Below are 17,615 nucleotides of genomic sequence, written 5' to 3' on the forward strand. Positions count from 1 at the left end.
CACTCGATTCACATGACGGGCTCCGGTGGGCGCTAGAACTCAACCAGCATTGACTACCAGCAAAAACCCAGTTTCATCTGCATAGTAAATTCCTCGTGGATTTTTTAGAAGTTCTTTCTAGTCTGGGATTTCTTTTTTTAGGGAGTTTTTTAGACCCGTTAACCAACCTTTTATCATATCTATGGTTACACTGGCTCGTTCATGCTCCAAATATGGGCTTGTGAAAAGACATTTTGGGGTGTCGTCGAAGAAAACTGGAAAACCGATCTTTACCGGGTAGATTGTTTTTAAATGGAGTTTCTAAACCATCAACAATTAGCATGTGCTGTACTTGCGAGAGAAACTCTTTCCTCATTAACTGATAACCAATTTCTCACAACCGATTTGCATATTTCACAAGATCCTTTTCTTTCTCACCCGTGAGCACCGTTTTACGACAGAAACACGTCGGTTCTTCTGGAACCTGCCCGAAAGCTTTTCTTAAAGCGTTGTTTTCGGAACAACATATGCCTTCCAACCCATCTTACCGCTGAGAGCCATTTCCAATGCCATAGCCATGGATTCTGGGATGTACTTAAAGCGTTTTCTTGCCTGAATAAGGGGGCACATGTCTAAACAAATATTTATTTTATTACATAAAACCCAGATGTATTTTGTTTAAGGACTTATTTGTTGGTGGCGACGGATATATTATAAATGTGTAAAACAATGTTTAATATATTTGCTGATGTAACCCTTAACAAAGAATCATTTTGACGGTTATTCATTCATTTAATTTGCAGTAGTAGTAAGGCCATTAAAATACAAGAACTATTATCAATGAAAGTAATTACCAAAGTTGAACATAATCCTAACGAGTTCATTTCTCCAATTGTTACTGTCCCAAAAAAGGATGGTACATGTAGAACGATATGAAATTAAAAAGATTTAAATCAATTTATTGAGTACCACCATTTTAAAATGGATACTGTTGAATCTGTTTTGAAACTAGTCACTCCTGGCTGTTATTTTGAATCAGTAGATTTAAGGCATGCACATTATTCAGTGCCTATTGCACCGCAACACAATGTTACATTGCAGTTTATCTTTAAGAGTAAAATCTAACAGTTTGAATGCTTTCCAAATGGTATTTCATCGGCACAAATAAGCTTTACTCGCCTGCTTAAGCCTGCTTTGAATCTTCAGGCATGCTTGGTATCACAATTTCTGGGTTCATAGATGACTCAATAATTTTAGCACACACAGTACAAGATTGTGAAAGAAATTTGAAAGATACTGTCAGGTTGATAACTGATTTCATAACACATAAACAGAAATCTGTTTTGGTCCCTACAGAGCGAATATTATGTCTTGGTAATCTAATTGATTTTGTAAGCATGACAGTAACTTTAACCGAAGAAAAAGTTGCAAGCATTGTCCAAGCAAGTTCCGACTTGCAAAACATGACAACAATTTGACAAGTTGCTAGGGTTTTGGGGATAATGGTCTTGACTTTTTCTGCTGTTGAATTCCTCTTCATAACAGATTTATTGAGAGACAAAAAAGCTTTACAAAACCTGACGGGTGAATATGATTCTTAGATGAATGTCTCTCAGGCCATTAAAAATAAGCTCCAATGTCATTCATGATCAGTAGAGCTGGGATTGGTGTAAACAAGTTTAAAACACATAGTGCGCGTTGTGCTACAACTTCGAAAGCTTAGCAGAGTGGTTAACCATTGACAGAGGTTCTAAAACTTGCTGGGTGATCAAGACAGTGAACATTTGCCCAGTATTATGAGAAGCCAATAGAAAACTCTGAAGAGTTTCAATCGGATTTGTTGCAATAGATACACATTATTTCAAGGTAGCATTTAAAGGTATTCTTCAATATTGGCCCATAATGTCGTACCTCAAAAGTCATGTCCTTTTGTGTTTAGGTCTCATGTGAGCTAGGAAGTTTCATGATGTAATAGAATTCCCCCAAGCAAACTAGACTTACCTTAAGTTGATGTTTTGTCCGAATTTTATGTAGTCAAGACAACTGGAGGAATCAAATGCCTGCCCTCAACCCCCTTAGTTTAACTTGGTGAGTACTTAATTTTTATCATCTGTTACCATTTGGTATGGACATAACCTTCTTGGAATCCTGTTGAAGACTGACAATTTATTGATCTGCTCATGCAAATCTCATTGATCCCTCCAGTTGTCATGATAATTGTATGGAATTCCAACCAAACGTCAAGTCTAATGTGCTTGATCTTGTAGCCTTATTAATAAGTATGTGAACAAAGACTTTAGGGTTTGTTTTTATATGTGTTTTTAATGTCAATGATATAAAGTCGATATGCTCAATTAAAAAATGTTAACACATTTTAAAGTAATAGATATGATATTATGAAACTGATGGTTTAACAACAAGCAGACATGTGACTTAAATGCAAAACACATGAAATAGATAGCAGGCTTTGATGACACAGTGAACATACTGATCTCAAATTATGGTATTAAAATGTGACCCATTTGACTTCAGAGTATATTATTTCTGCAGACCTGAAAAAGATATGCCGTGAGACAATTTAGTTTGTCATATATACGTACAAGAGCACTGAATACACAGTAAAAAATAAATTGCCTTGTCATACCTAGTCATTTTATACTTTCCAATTATGGAAATTAAAATAAACATCACAAAGACTTTCCACTTACTTAATTCAGTTTATACTGCATACTGTGTGTCATTGTGAGCTAAACTGCATAAATTAACATTATTTATATAAAATTAAATTTACTTGTATTCACAAAGTTATCCATTACTGAAAAACATATTCAGATCAGGATGGAATTAATCAAATGTCAGATTATTCATACAAATCTGCATGTGTAGAGGTGAAACAAAATACCCAACTATTTTCGTGACATAAAGCAAATCCTTACAATCCTGTCAAGATGATATACTGTCATTTGTAACACTGACAGCCTACGCTGGTCAATGTCACGGCAAAACAAGAGTACATGATGTTTTGATGAACCATTGTTGTAGTTAATTAACAGCTCATGAACTCCAAATCTAACCAAAAAAGGTTAATAAACAATAGATGTGTTTGTCATAAACACATTTTCCTCCACTGCCCCGCTTTGACTTATTTTTTTTTTATCATTTGGCAGGTACAGATAATTATCTCCCTTTAAAGCTTATTACTTCCCTTGGATTTGTTTTTTTGAACTATGACCTGAAGAATGACTTGACCTTTCACCACTCAAAATGTGCAGCTCCATGCTATACACATGCATGCCAAATATCAAGTTGCTATCTTCAATATTGCAAAAGTTATGGCCATTGTTAAAGTTTTCGGACGGACGGACGGACAGACGGAGAGACAGACGGAGAGACAGACAGACAGACAGACAGACAGACAGACAGACTGACAGTTCAACTGCTATATGCCACCCTATCGGGGGCATAAAAACTTGTTGTAATTAATAAACTTTTCATGAATGTGTACTCCATAACCTCACACATTCAGTAACTGTGTAGTTAATGAACTGTACCATAATTATAAACATTTGTTTCATGAACTTTCAATTCATAATCAAAGAAATTCATTTATTTTATGAGAATTTAATTTAAACAAGAGCACCGCATAGCAGGTGCCAACGCTCGGCTGTGGGTGCAGGTTTGAATAAACGAAAGCTTGTCAGAAGAAAAGGAAAAAAGGTAAGTGGCGATGCCTTGACCTTTGACCTTGTGACCCAAAAATGGGTGTGGCGTGTAGAACTGATCAAGGTGCATCTACATATGAAGTTGAAGGTTAAGGTTTTAGCACGATGCGGAAGGCGGACGGCAGACGCCGGACGAAGAGCTGGCTTTGACAATACCTAGGGTTTTCTCCAAAAACAGCCGAGCTAAAAATGGGCATAAATTTATAATCATAAATTTAAAAAAAAAACAGTCACTAATAGTTAATGTTCCATTTATGTAATGAGTTCAAAAGCAACTATAGATATAATTTATATATCATATAAATTTCTATCACCATTGGTCTATATATCCAACTGTTCTGTTGATGGAGGGGGTCTAACAAACTGCAAATTAGATTGATTGCCCTTGATTTGTTGGTTAAAATTATTTACACATGAAACAAATAGCATGCAAGTGCCCCCAGAACATTTCAAACAACACTAAGAGCAATTATCAACAGATTACTTAAAAAAAAATCCTTTCAATTAAGTAGTGCAACAAAATACATTTTATCTCCCAACCAAAGTATATGAAAGTGTTAGAAACTGCTAATTTAATCAACATTGAGTGAAATTTAACTTTATTTTAAATACATTTACCTGCCTGTTAGTAATGTTAAACTAATGTAGTATTAAACTCATATAGGCATGTCACTGTCTGCCTAAATATCAACCCTGCATGTCTTTTGTCAAAGGGTATAGGCAGTTCTGTTTTACAAAATCTTTTTACACCAACCCAAGCTTAATATTGTTAATAACCTTGCCTTAACACTGACAATTTAAAGTGGTTATATAAAGATCCAAACCTAAAGTGACAGGAAATGGTTGATCTTAAAAGCTGTTTCTTAACACGGGTGGTCTCTAACCTCATGATGACTTGTTAAGGCAACTGGTATCTTGTTGAACTTATATGGTTGTTACATAAACAACAACTGATGTTATAACATAAATTGCATAATGCTTTCAATTATATTGCTTTAAAAACTATAATCAGTGAAAAAAAAATCATTCATATTTTACAGCCTGTGCCCTTTTGATCGGCAAAAAAAGCATGGTAGATCATGAAATTGGAAAAAATAAGCATTATTATTATGATTATAAATACCAATTGTTTATAAGAACATGTTTAACTGCTTTCTGAAATTTATATTCTAGTGCTGGTGAATTAAATTGCTGTATAATAAACTCAATAAACCAATTATTAAGTTTGTCATATTTCTGGGGAAATTTTGGTCAGATTTTTTAGAAAAAATATTACTTTTGCCGATGGGAAACAGCCTTTTTTACTTTTTTGCAATTGGGGAACTGCCTGTAAGAGGCTGTAATTTAGGGCCAAAAAATCATTGATAATATAGGAGGAATAAGTAAGTAGTGCTTTGATAAATTAATATTTTTATCGTTCATACATTTTCATTTTCTATGAAATTACATTTTCTTAGCAGGTACTAAAGCATCTCAAAATGTTGGTTATTACAAGTCATTTACATCTGATGAATGGCATGTGATTTACACTGTCACTATTGGCTGTTGCATACATGCCATAATTTTTCAGACCAATTCCGGGACATTGAGTTAAATTGTCCGGGACTTTTGCCGATTTTCCGGGACATGTATAAAATGTAGCGATATTTATAGACATATGCATTTTTGGTACGTTTTTTTTGTTTCGCATCGTTAATTGCAAAAGTTCGAAAGCCTATCCGAAATACACTTGATCTATTAACGTCAAATTAAACATTACTACTTCCGTTACTAGATACAAGCCACGTGTTTTCAGTGTAAGCGTTCTAAACATAGATGGTGACGTCACTGCGTTATTGTTAAGACCGGTGTGTAACGCGTAGTTGTTGATACGCCTTTATTCATTTATAACATTTATATAATAAAAAATACAACAATACAGTACCGTTAGATCGTCAACTCAAATCAATTCACAATACATACAACCAATCACAATTAATTTTTTACTCAGCGATGTTGGACTTCAGATGTGTGAACAACTATCGTTTGCCCGTACGCAGCGGGAAATAATGACGTAGTAGATTAAAGTCAATTAACAACCACATTAAACAATGCCGCCTTTTCGGTTTGACCGCGAATGTGAGACAATCGATATGATAACAGGACCCCTGTTAATTGATCGATTTTGACAGGTAGCGTAGTCTGCCTATTCAGGTAGGCATTGTCATGGAGACGCTGCAGATAAACACAGATTCGAGGTGCAGTTAAGCCTAAGATAAGGTAAATGTATATATGGATTTTGTAAATTCCGGGACATTTGTCAGATTTCCGGGACAGCGGGACAAGTTCTTCATTTCCGGGACTGTCCCGGACAATCCGGGACGTATGGCATGTATGGCTGTTGATTGCAGCCTTCAATTTACTGCAAAAATAACTGCTTACAAAATATCCTATATTTAAATCAAGAGTAAACTGCTTCACAATTAAGCACATGTTTGGAAAATTCACCAACCACCATATGTCATTTAATGTTTACACAAAGTTTAATCACTTCACAGTGGGGGCTTTTAAAATGTGATGCTTACTGTCCCATATTAAACACAGAGCAATGACAAAGTATACATTCCAGTGATAAATATCCAGAAAAATACTCAGACTATAATCACTAATAAACAGTATTTCCCAGAATATGAGATGGAACATTTTTCTGGACGAAAGTTGTCTGCGTCTTCTATCCTGATACATTTTATAAAATAATAAAATTTAAAAAAACAAAAAGGTCAGAATTGCATAACCTCTTAAGAATAGAAAACCAACTAGTATATGACTTGTTTTACTGTTTTCGTGAAACAATTATATATTTTACACATAATGAGTGTAAACCACTTTACAGTAATACCAGATTATATCAGACAATCCCTAACAAGTGTATTCAGCCCTCCTGTTTTATTTTTGACCCAAAAACACAAGTTGGACTGCCTAATTCTTGCTCACAAAAAACCTGTGAAAGGCAACACATGTGTTATAATAATATTATTTACAACATAAACATTAGTGAACTTTTATTTAAATAACCTTAGGGATGTTCCTCATCAGTTGTTTATATTTGTATGAAAGAGCAGTTTTATGTTCCTGCTCCAGATGTATGTGTTTGTTGTTAAATAATAATAAACTAGAGCCTTGTCACAGACGTGACAAATACCCCCACATGCCGCATTGACACAGAATATTTTGCATGTTGTCTTCACAAAAACAGCCGACACGATGCTAAATTTTTAAAATGCGCTAAGTGACCCCGTGACCTAGTTTTTTACCCGGAATGGCCCATGTTCGAACATGACCTACACATCATCTAGATGCAACTTCTGACCAAGTGTTGAGAAGATCGAATGTTAACTACTTGAATTAGAGAACGGACACCATGCTCAATGTTGAAAACGCACTAAGTGACCCCCTGACCTAGTTTTTGACCTAGCTGCCATGAGCAATGTTTAAACTTGAACTAGACATCATCTAGATACAACTTCTGACCAAGTTTGGTGAAGATCGGATGAAAACTACTTGAATTAGAGAGCAGACGACATGCTCTATGTTTAAAACGCACTAAGTGACCCTGTGACCTAGTTTTTAACCCGACATGACCCATATTCGAACTTGACCTAGACATCATCTAGATACAACATCTGACAAAGTTTGGTGAAGATCGGATGAAAACTACTTGAATTAGCGAGCGGACACTGAATACTGAATACCGACCCAAGGACAGACCCACCGACAGACAGACAAGCTCACTCCTATAAACCTCCCTTAACTTCGTTTGTGGGGGTATAATGAAATAGACATGTAATGAAATTGTGGCTAATTTACACATGTTAACTTATAATAACAGAAATAAGATCCAGGTCATGCAATTTTGTTACAGGCACTTAAACAATGTAATAAACAGATGATATAAAGCTGCCATCTTAAAAACTTGGAAATTAGTTAGAACTGCAAATGAGCGCAAAATCAAGTGAAAATATACCCATAAAAAAACATAATGTCTTTGTCATGGCATGGTTGTTCATGATTTAGTTGTATTATGCAGCAAACAAAATTATCAGATTTTGCTGTCCAAGATTAAAATATTAGTTATATTTATCATTTATCTTTGATAAGAATCATTCTTTTTTTTTAACAACCCCACTTTAATGTTTCTAGATCTGAGACTTTCAAGGGTTATACATTGTCCCAATACTCCAACTCCCAGCTATTGACCCTCTGGTTCATGGGAGTTGCAACTGATAAAGGCTATTTTCATGTGAACTCGCCACCTGGAATCCGTAATATCAGCCACATAAACTATTTTCTGACATAAATAAAAACAAAAAGATCATAAATATATGCGCAAATTAAAACAACTTTTGCGATATACTGTGCTTGAAGAATAATAATATTAACCGAAGTTTCAAACACGTAAACGCTTCATGGAAATGTGTAAGTATTTGTTAAGTATTCAGAATTTGAAAATATGGAAAAGTTATACATCCACTATCTACAGAATCCTCCACAAGATAGATTGTATGCTGAATCAACCAATGGCCATACAGTGACTATCTTCGCAACCTCTGTAAGATAGACTGAATTTTTTGTTCAAAACTTCTGCTTTCGGTTTCATAACGTTTTTTTATCAATTTTTTTTTAAATCACTTTTATTCTCAATTTTTAATTATTTGTTAGCATAAAAAAACAGTATTTACTTCCCAATGTAAGTCAAAACAACATGATTTTTCCCAAGGGACCTGGCCCCATTCCCTAAATGGTGAAAAGCACACACTGGTCTGGCTGTGATAATATATAAACATCAAAGAAATTTGAGTAGAAACATATGCTACTATTTTTAGACGAGACACAGGGTAGATTACATATTCTAGTCTGATCTGGCTATAGATTGCTCCAACTTCATGGCATTGTAATATTATTCAGAGATGGTTACAATATTTTACACTTTAAAATGGAAAAAAGGAGATATACCATTAGGTCAGTCCAAGGAAAACAACTCATAATTAAAAATTGTACCAAACTTCTCTGTTTATGCAGGAATTATAAGTTTATTATAGGTTTTCCATTAACTTAATGGAATTTAAGAAGTATTCAATATCTTTTTGAAACAGGAATGCACACTGCATAAACACTTAATACAAAAGACCTGAAGATGTCATTAGCATGCTTAAATGTTAGAGGTATATTTATGGAATTTATGAAACACTCATTTAATATAATTTGACGGAGTTGATACAAGTGATAAATAAGATGCTTGATAATGACTTGATAATTGATAAGACTAACTTGCAACTTACAACACTGTAATGGTTAATTGTCTAAAATTACTATGTCCAATCCAAATTTACAACACACAGTATCTACATGTAATATGGACTCATTCTCAATTGGGTTAGAACTGAGAACACATGTCCAGTTTTTTTAAACTTTGTTCCTGTGTTACCAAAACATGACAGGCAACACACATTTGACAGCAGACAAAGACTGATCACAATAGCACACATCTAAGAACTTAACCTCAGTTGAGCATGCAATCTGTGATTGGGCTGAATGCCACTGAGGCTGTGACTGTTAATGATATCAATGTAATCTTACCTGACAAGACTTGGCTTGTTATTCTTGACTTGACAACAATCCCAACCAAAGTCACTTCCACCATAAAGGAGGGAGGTCAGTATAGGTCCAGTGTCTGGCTGTTCCATTCCTGCTGCTCACTTGACCACTGTTCCAACCACAGTCACTTCCACCTAGGCAGGATAGAGGTCAGTACATGTCCAATATTTGGCTTCAATTCTGGTTCTGCTGCTCCCTAGATAACTATCCCAACTACTCTCACTTCCTACTAAACAGGACGGGGCCAGTATTATAGTTCAAGTGTTTGGCTTGAGTAACATTTCTGCTGCTCACAATACCGCTGTTCCAACAACAGTCACTTCAACCCAAACAGGAGGGAGGTCAGTATAGTGTCAAGTGTTTGGCTTGAGTTACATTTCTGCTGCTTACAATACCACTTTTCCAACGACAGTCACTTCCACCTAGACAGGAGGCAGGTCCGTGAATGTCCAGCGTCTGGCTCAAGTTCTATTTCTCTTGCCTAAAATGCATGAGCCCTTGCTTGCCAAAGTGTCCTCTGTACATCAACTGTGTACTCAAAACAGAAAAATAATTAGCTCATTAATTGTTTCCCAAAAAGGTCAACAAAGCTCTGTGAATACATATTATTAATACCTTAATACCTGTTCAGCCATCAAACACCCTATCAGATTCTCAACTAATTGAAATCAACTTACCAACAAAGCTACCTTAAATTGTTTTTTTGGGGGGGTGCAAGAACTGTTTTCATCATAACCCCGATATATTTCAATGTTTTATTAAAGATTAATGGTATCTTATTATAAAACTGAAATAATATAACAATTATCTTGCTCAAATATGTTGCTATGTGTGCTTTACAAGACAAATCAGGGATACAGGATGTAGAAGTAAAGACAAGTGTAAAATAGCGATTTTTTTTAGAATGCAATAAAATGAACCTTAAGAAAAATACTTGTGTGTTGTGTGTTCCTTTGCTATTCATGAGCAATATGAATATTGCATTTATCAGCTACTGAGGTGTTTTCATGACTCTCTTGATAGTAAAACAAAATACGTCAATTAAATCAATGTGATGTCATTAGGGCATTCTCGTTCTTAATATAAACAACATCATTCACTACTTGCTTGAGTGACATAGTATATCGTTATGTTAGGCCATAATTTTTTAATAAAATGATTTTCGGACCCGCCGACTCCAACTTTTGACGAAACCAAAAAAAAAGATTTTTTTTGGATGCCAAAAGGTGGCTTTTAAACACAAAACGCTTGCCGGGTTTTAGAAAAAGTTCAAATGAGTTATAAATCATCATAATAAACCCAGTGTTAATTATCCACATTAATACGTTAACCTCCTTCATCATGTACATGTGCTGGAATTTACCATTATGTTTGTGCAAGAAGGCTACAACGCTTTCATCAGCAAAGTCTGCAAATTTCCCAATAATTATGCAACCGTCAAATGAAATCTGGAATGGAATCGATTTGTAAGTAAATATTTTATTATTTCTTTACAATTTTATAAAATTGATAGTATTAAAATGACTAAAAACTATTATGAAAGCAATAATAAAAGAATGATTTTAATTTAACAGGTGCTTGAAACGCGAAACCCATTTACGCCTAGCAACTTAAAACCTTCCATATTTTACGCACAAATACGGTCATATTTTAGAGAATAAAATTATATGTGTTGTTCAATGCAGTTGTAGTGAAGAATTTGTGCATATAATATGTGTGTTTTCGTTATTTTCAATGGGTACGAAATGGGTACGAAACTTCTGTTTTGTTCCGAACCGGTTCGTACCAAAAGTTCGAAAATCGCAAAATCAACAGTTTTTAAAACAATTTCAAACCATGAATATCCAAATAAAATAGTCAAATTTATGGGGGTTATTATCGGATTAACGGCTCCTTTATGACATTGAACTATCAGTTATGTTATCCTGGGATAAACTGTCAAGAAGATCAATAATTATAACGATTATTAGGGACGCTATTTCTGTAATCAATACCATGACAAAAACACTTGTTAACTTTTTTCAACAGGCATTTGTGAGCATTTGTGTTTAACAGTTCCATTATTTTAATGTTCTGGGAACGATATATTTTAATTAAAATACCAACTATTTCTGAAATCAAAAGTAGGTCCTTCACTCGATGTACTATATTTCGGATATGTTAAAATTCGGACATTTATAAAGATAGTGACATTTATGTTTTGATTTGTTGTATATAGTTTGTACAAATATGTTTTGTTTTATTTCAGACAACAAGAATGGATGGTGGCAATTATCCTGGGCCTTTCTGTCAAGAAATAGATGTGAAAAATATTCATTTAATTGAACCTGGAAATCAACCACCACAACTAACAGAAAACCTTTAAACAAAATCAACCACCATAACTAACAGAAAACCTTTTAGCTAATGTGTTGTTTTATAATTTGTGAAATTTGATAATAAACAGAAGTTGATGTATATCATGTCCAAATGACCAAATGTATAAACTGTTTAACAATTTGAATTGAGATGCTTTATTTTCTGATGTTTGATTTATTTTTCCTTTCAGATGATGTATATTTGTGTGATTCTAGGTTTTAATAAATAATTCTGAAACATTTATGCAGCATACTGTTACATTATTGTTAATGTTATTATATTATCAGGGATCATATTTTTTTCGGTTTTGTCGGTCCTAGACCGATTGGGGTCATGAAAGACTGATTGAAAATCCCTAACAGTCGGTCCGATTCTGTTTGCTATTAAAATTCCCATGTCATGAAATCGATTACACAGTGGACATGCTAACACACCCTAATGACATTCTTATCTCGATTATGTGTGATAAACCATTCACTGCAGTCTCTAAACCGGTCAGGACCGGTTTATTGCACGTTAGACCAAGAATCAAAAACTTGTGAACAGCGGATTAAAGACGCACCCGAAAAGACGCGTCTGAATGCACGCGCTGTAACTAAACCAAACATGCCGATACATTTTCCACCAGCGTAATAATCCGGTAATAAAATTATGAATGAAAGTCGCGGATCTGATCGACAGAACAGCCGAAAGTTATTTTTATGGGCGGAACTTCACATAAAATAGTGCACAAGAAAAATAAAATACATTGAATAAATCTTTAGTAAAACCGTGTTAGAATCGAAATAATTCTTGTACTTCGTTGTTGAATAACTCACGGCCGGAAAATTAGATTCGTGGTTTCAAATGCTTTGCTCTGGTGATTAAATCCCTGCGCATCTAAACTATCGGACGTGGGTTATTTGACAACAAATTATTTCTTAATTATTTGGTTTGTTGTTGTCAGTTGCCAACCTACGCACATACATTTGTTTGGTTCAGTGCATGTTTGTAAGATATTATTGTGTCGACAACAATTTAAAACATGGGTATAGACTTTCACAGATTAATAATATTGACAACGATGAAAAAAGTCTGATAAAACAGCACACGAAACAACAATGAAATACCAAATGATAAAACCATTTGAGAAAACTCGTTCCGTTTAAAAAAATGCCTATGGGAATTGTACTTGTACATGTATTTTACCACCTTATTTAATATATTTTAACGTAATTTGTCATGATTTCGGACACACATTTTCGGATACTTTTATATCCGGACCGATTGATGTTGCGGGAAAATATGATCCCTGTATATTATGTTGGTTATCTGGTTTATCAAGTGGAAAAAATGTTATTTATACAAAAATAAAACTTTTAATACTAAGACTTCTGAAAGTAATTATTGTTATTTAAGTATTGACATACTTCTAAGAGTAATAAAAATATAGTAAATGCCATTATTCATTAATGTAGTAAGGTTCCTTAAATGATTGTCCTTATTGATTAAGTTTGAATTACGGGTGGTTTTCACACCGCGATCAAGTGGCGACAACTTTTTTTGGGCCAGTGAAACCCCTGAAAAGCGTTTTATTACGCTATTTGTATTTGTCTGCGGTATTGATTTTTACTGGACAATAAACTATAAATGTTTCTTTTAAACCACAATAGCTTATTGGTTGTTTGTTGAGATAAAGTATTTTTAATGCAAAATATGGATTCCTTGTGAAAAAAAACCCATAGAGATGGCAAGTTTCAACCAAATGAGGCAATTAAAACAAAAAAATAAATTCAAATGATTGCAAAAAAAACTTATTTTATTACAAGCACGAAGTCCACAAAACGCACAGGTACTATGACCAAAATGCTCAGCAAAAAATCACCAAAAAGTTTATTATAGACAAGTAAACAAAATGCATAACTTTTGAACTAGTTAAGATATTTTTGAAATTCAAACTAATTTAAAAATTGCACAACAAGACCTACAATCTGATTATGATCATTTTGCACATCAACATGTTTGAAAAAAAATCACTGTGGTTGCTTAGTAAAAAGAACTTCATACCATAACATTTTTAAAATGAGTGCATATTGGGTCACCCATCTTTTTGTTCTTTTTTTTTTCCCGTCCTCCTACCCGACACTTTTAGAAAAAAAATCTGAAAATCATTTTATTAAAAAAGTTTGGCCTTACTACTTGCTTGGGTGACGTAGTATATCGTTATGTTACTTCTTGCTTGGGTGACGTAGAATATAGTTATGTCACTATTTGCTTGGATGGCATAGTATATTGTTATGTTACTACTTGCTTGGGATACATGCCAGAAATTTTCGGGTCCAAATCGGGACAGTCCATTAAAAATGTCGGAACATTTGACCAAAAAGCAGGACACCTAAAACGATCAATCATGCCACCTTTACTGAAGTCAGTAATCAGCTAATTACTTACGAAACCTCATAATTTCTGGCAAATATTGACGATAAATGTGTTTAGAATTGCATGAACACAGACATTCTCCATTTTTCCGGAAGTAAACAAACATGTGCACTATGCGGATGAATCCATTTGGGACGAAGGCAACGTTCAACAGGATATGCATTCTATACATAGATGGTGACGTCACTACGTTATTGTCAGTAAGACCGGTGTGTACACATCGAGCACTGTTTTTATTCAACCAATCATCTATTAACTCTAAATTTAGATTGATGCAAAGTGTACACATTATTTTCTGAAAATCAGTCAAAAACGAAAGTAAATTTATGTCTTTGGTATCGGTCAGCGCTCGATTTGTCTGACATATAATACACTGAATACCGCGCAATAATAGTATCTTTGGACTTGATTTGGGCCTTGAAATACAAAAGCAATCTGCTTAGTGTACTACGATGCATCTATCACTAGCAATTAACGACCCTTATCATAAAAATACCCTGGTGTGAATGCCCGATAAAATCAATAATTTGCCGATATATCGCTTATAAGGTGTCAAAAACAACACTGGATCACTCGACTAGTAGATATGGTTTGTTAATAAAGGGATTAGCGATGACAATTAAAGCCAGACGGAGCTTGAATAGGGAATTTTATTGTCAACTTATAGAGCGTATATCGTTTTGTACGAATGGTGGGACAAATAGTGTCACATCGGGACACCAGGACAAACACCACAAAAGCAGGACTGTCCCGCCAAGATTGGGACGTCTGGCATGTATGTGCTTGGGTGACGTAGTATATCGTTATGTTACTACTTGCTTGGGTGATGTAAAATACTGTTATGCCACACCAAAAAGGAGAGTTCTCTATTGAAATAAGCATTAGGACAACTAAACTTAAAAATTTCACTTGTATATAAACTTAACAGTATACCTTCTTCTCATTATTGACTTTCCTCGTTGTATCACTGGTGTCAACAATGCAATAGTATAAGCTATGATTTGTTTCGATTCACAGTTCTCAATTTATAAAACGTTGAACATGATTTCACAAATAACTATAGGTATACTATAGACAAGGACAAAAATGCTTTATAATCGCTAAAACAAAATATAAACAAGAGCACCGCCTTGCGGGTGCAGACCGCTCATCTATTTTCTTTTTAAAGGTGAAGGGACTCGCATTTTCAATCACAAAGAAGGGAGGAGTGGAGTGAAGAGGGGTGTATAGTGTGGGGTTGTGGACATTTATTACATAATCTTCCAAAAAAGCGAAAAAAAAAAAAAAAAAAAAAATCGGGGGGGGGGGGGGGGGGGGGGTTGGGTGCGATGGTTGGACGGTATTTCAAACATAACCGTTTTAAAAAAAAATGGGGGGGGGGGGGGTATAGTGTGAGGGTGTGGTGATAATTTGTGAGATGATCTTAAAAAAAATCAAAAAAAAAAAATTCAAAAAAAAAATTGGGGGGGGGGTGGGGGGGGGGGGTATAGTGTGAGGGAGTGGTGGTCATTTGTGAGATGATCTTAAAAAAAAAAAAAAAAAAAAAAAAAAAAATTAGGGGGGGGGGGAGGGGGGAGGGGGGAGGGGGGAGAGGGGGGGAGGGGAGGGGGAGGGCACGGGGGATGGTTTGGGTGAAGTCTATTGTGGTATGTCAGGTAAGAGTAGTTTCATCAAAGTATCAATCAAATCTAATCATAAATAAAGAAGTTATGGCAATTTTAGCAAAATTTAATAATTTGACCTTGAGAGTCAAGGTCATTCAAAGGTCAAAGTAAAATTCAAGTTGCCAGGTACAGTAACCTCATGATAGCATGTAAGTATTTGAAGTTTGAAAGCAATAGCCTTGATACTTCGAGTGGATCGAAACACAAAATTTAACCATATATTAAAAGTTACTAAGTCAAAAAAGGGCCATAATTCCGTAACAATGACAACCAGAGTTATGCAACTTGTCCTTTTACTGTACCCTTATGATAGTTTGTGAGTGTTCCAAGTATGAAAGCAATATCTATGATACTTTAGGGGTAAAGTGGACCAAAACATAAATCTTAACCAAATTTTCAATTTTCTAAGTATAAAGGGCCCATAATTCCGTCCAAATGCCAGTCAGAGTTACATAACTTTGCCTGCACCGTCCCCTTGTGATAGTTCATAAATCTTGCAAGTATGAAAGCAATAGCTTTGATACTGTAGGAATAAAGTGGACCTAAACACAAAACTTAATCAAATTTTCAATTTTCTAAGTATAAAAAGGGCACATAATTCTGTCAAAATGCCAGTCAGAGTTACATTACTTTGCCTTCACAGTCCCCTTATGATAGTTAGTAAGTGTTGCAAGTATGAAAGCAATAGCTTTGATGCTTAAGGAATAAAATGGACCTAAACACAAAACTTAACCAAAATTGTCAATTTTCTAAGTATAAAAAGGGCACATAATTCTGTCAAAATGCATGCCAGAGTTATCTAACTTTGCCTGCCCAGTCCCCTCATGATAGTAAGAAAGTGTACCAAGTTTGAATGCAATAGCATTGATACTTACTGAGAAAAGTGGAACTAAACGCAAAACTTAACCAAAATTTTAAATTTTTTAAGTATAAAAAGGGCACATAATTCTGTCAAAATGCACGCCAGAGTTATCTAACTTTGCCTGCCCAGTCCCCTCATGATAGTAAGTAAGTGTACCAAGTTTGAATGCAATAGCATTGATACTTTCTGAGAAAAGTGGACCTAAACGCAAAACTTAACCGGACGCCGACGCCAACGCCAACGCCGACGCCGACGCCGACGCCAAGGTGATGACAATAGCTCATAATTTTTTTTCAAAAAATAGATGAGCTAAAAACTACTAAATATAACAAGAAATATCTTTACAATAGATATTCGGCATAAATGCTGACTTTTAAATAAAGTTTGAAAATGTATGTGTCTAAATAATTAAATTTGAAACACAAATTTAACTATTGTGGGTTTTATTCACAAATTCGCATATTCTACGCATGAAGTGTGTATTTTTATAGTCAAACCATATATTAGTGTTAGTAGATACAAATTATACTATGGAAGTTCACATCATATTGTCCTCACATGGCTTACTATGAGTTGATTTCTTCACCATCAAAATATATTGTATGTTAATATTTGATTAACACACAGTTTTGTTTCGATACATTCAAATCACACTTTCATAGGCGCTTTATGCAAAATGGATTTTATGGCGTTTTTGCCAACCTAGCTTTAGCCCAGCCTAGCTCAAGCCCAGCCTGCGCATTTGCCAAGTTTGGTCAGAGGCGAAGCTATCCCCCTATAAAATCACTCAAAGTTGTTATGGTCTCATTATGTATCTCCTGACCAGACTGCAAGATGCGTAGGCTGGGTGGGCTATAGCTATGATGTGCCCGTATGGCATAAGACACATTTTGCATGACTGTCTTTAAAAATCTCATTGCGTATTATAAATGGCACATTTTAGCACAATGTTTTCCGATATAAAATTGAATTCAAACT

At 34.8% G+C, this 17,615-nt stretch overlaps 1 long non-coding RNA gene across 1 annotated transcript in view; it reads left to right on the forward strand.

The window, feature by feature from the left end:
• The window catches only part of LOC127863203 (uncharacterized), a 56,967-nt gene extending 40,044 nt beyond the window's left edge, over positions 1-16,923 (forward strand). Inside the window, exon 2 of the long non-coding RNA XR_008040991.1 lies at positions 16,745-16,923. This is a non-coding gene — a long non-coding RNA (uncharacterized LOC127863203). The remainder of the gene's footprint in view (positions 1-16,744) is intronic.
• The last annotated feature ends 692 nt before the right edge of the window (positions 16,924-17,615 follow it).

The sequence above is a fragment of the Dreissena polymorpha genome, unplaced genomic scaffold, assembly GCF_020536995.1.
Source record: "Dreissena polymorpha isolate Duluth1 unplaced genomic scaffold, UMN_Dpol_1.0 chrUn002, whole genome shotgun sequence".
NCBI classification, from domain to species: Eukaryota; Metazoa; Mollusca; class Bivalvia; order Myida; family Dreissenidae; genus Dreissena; species Dreissena polymorpha.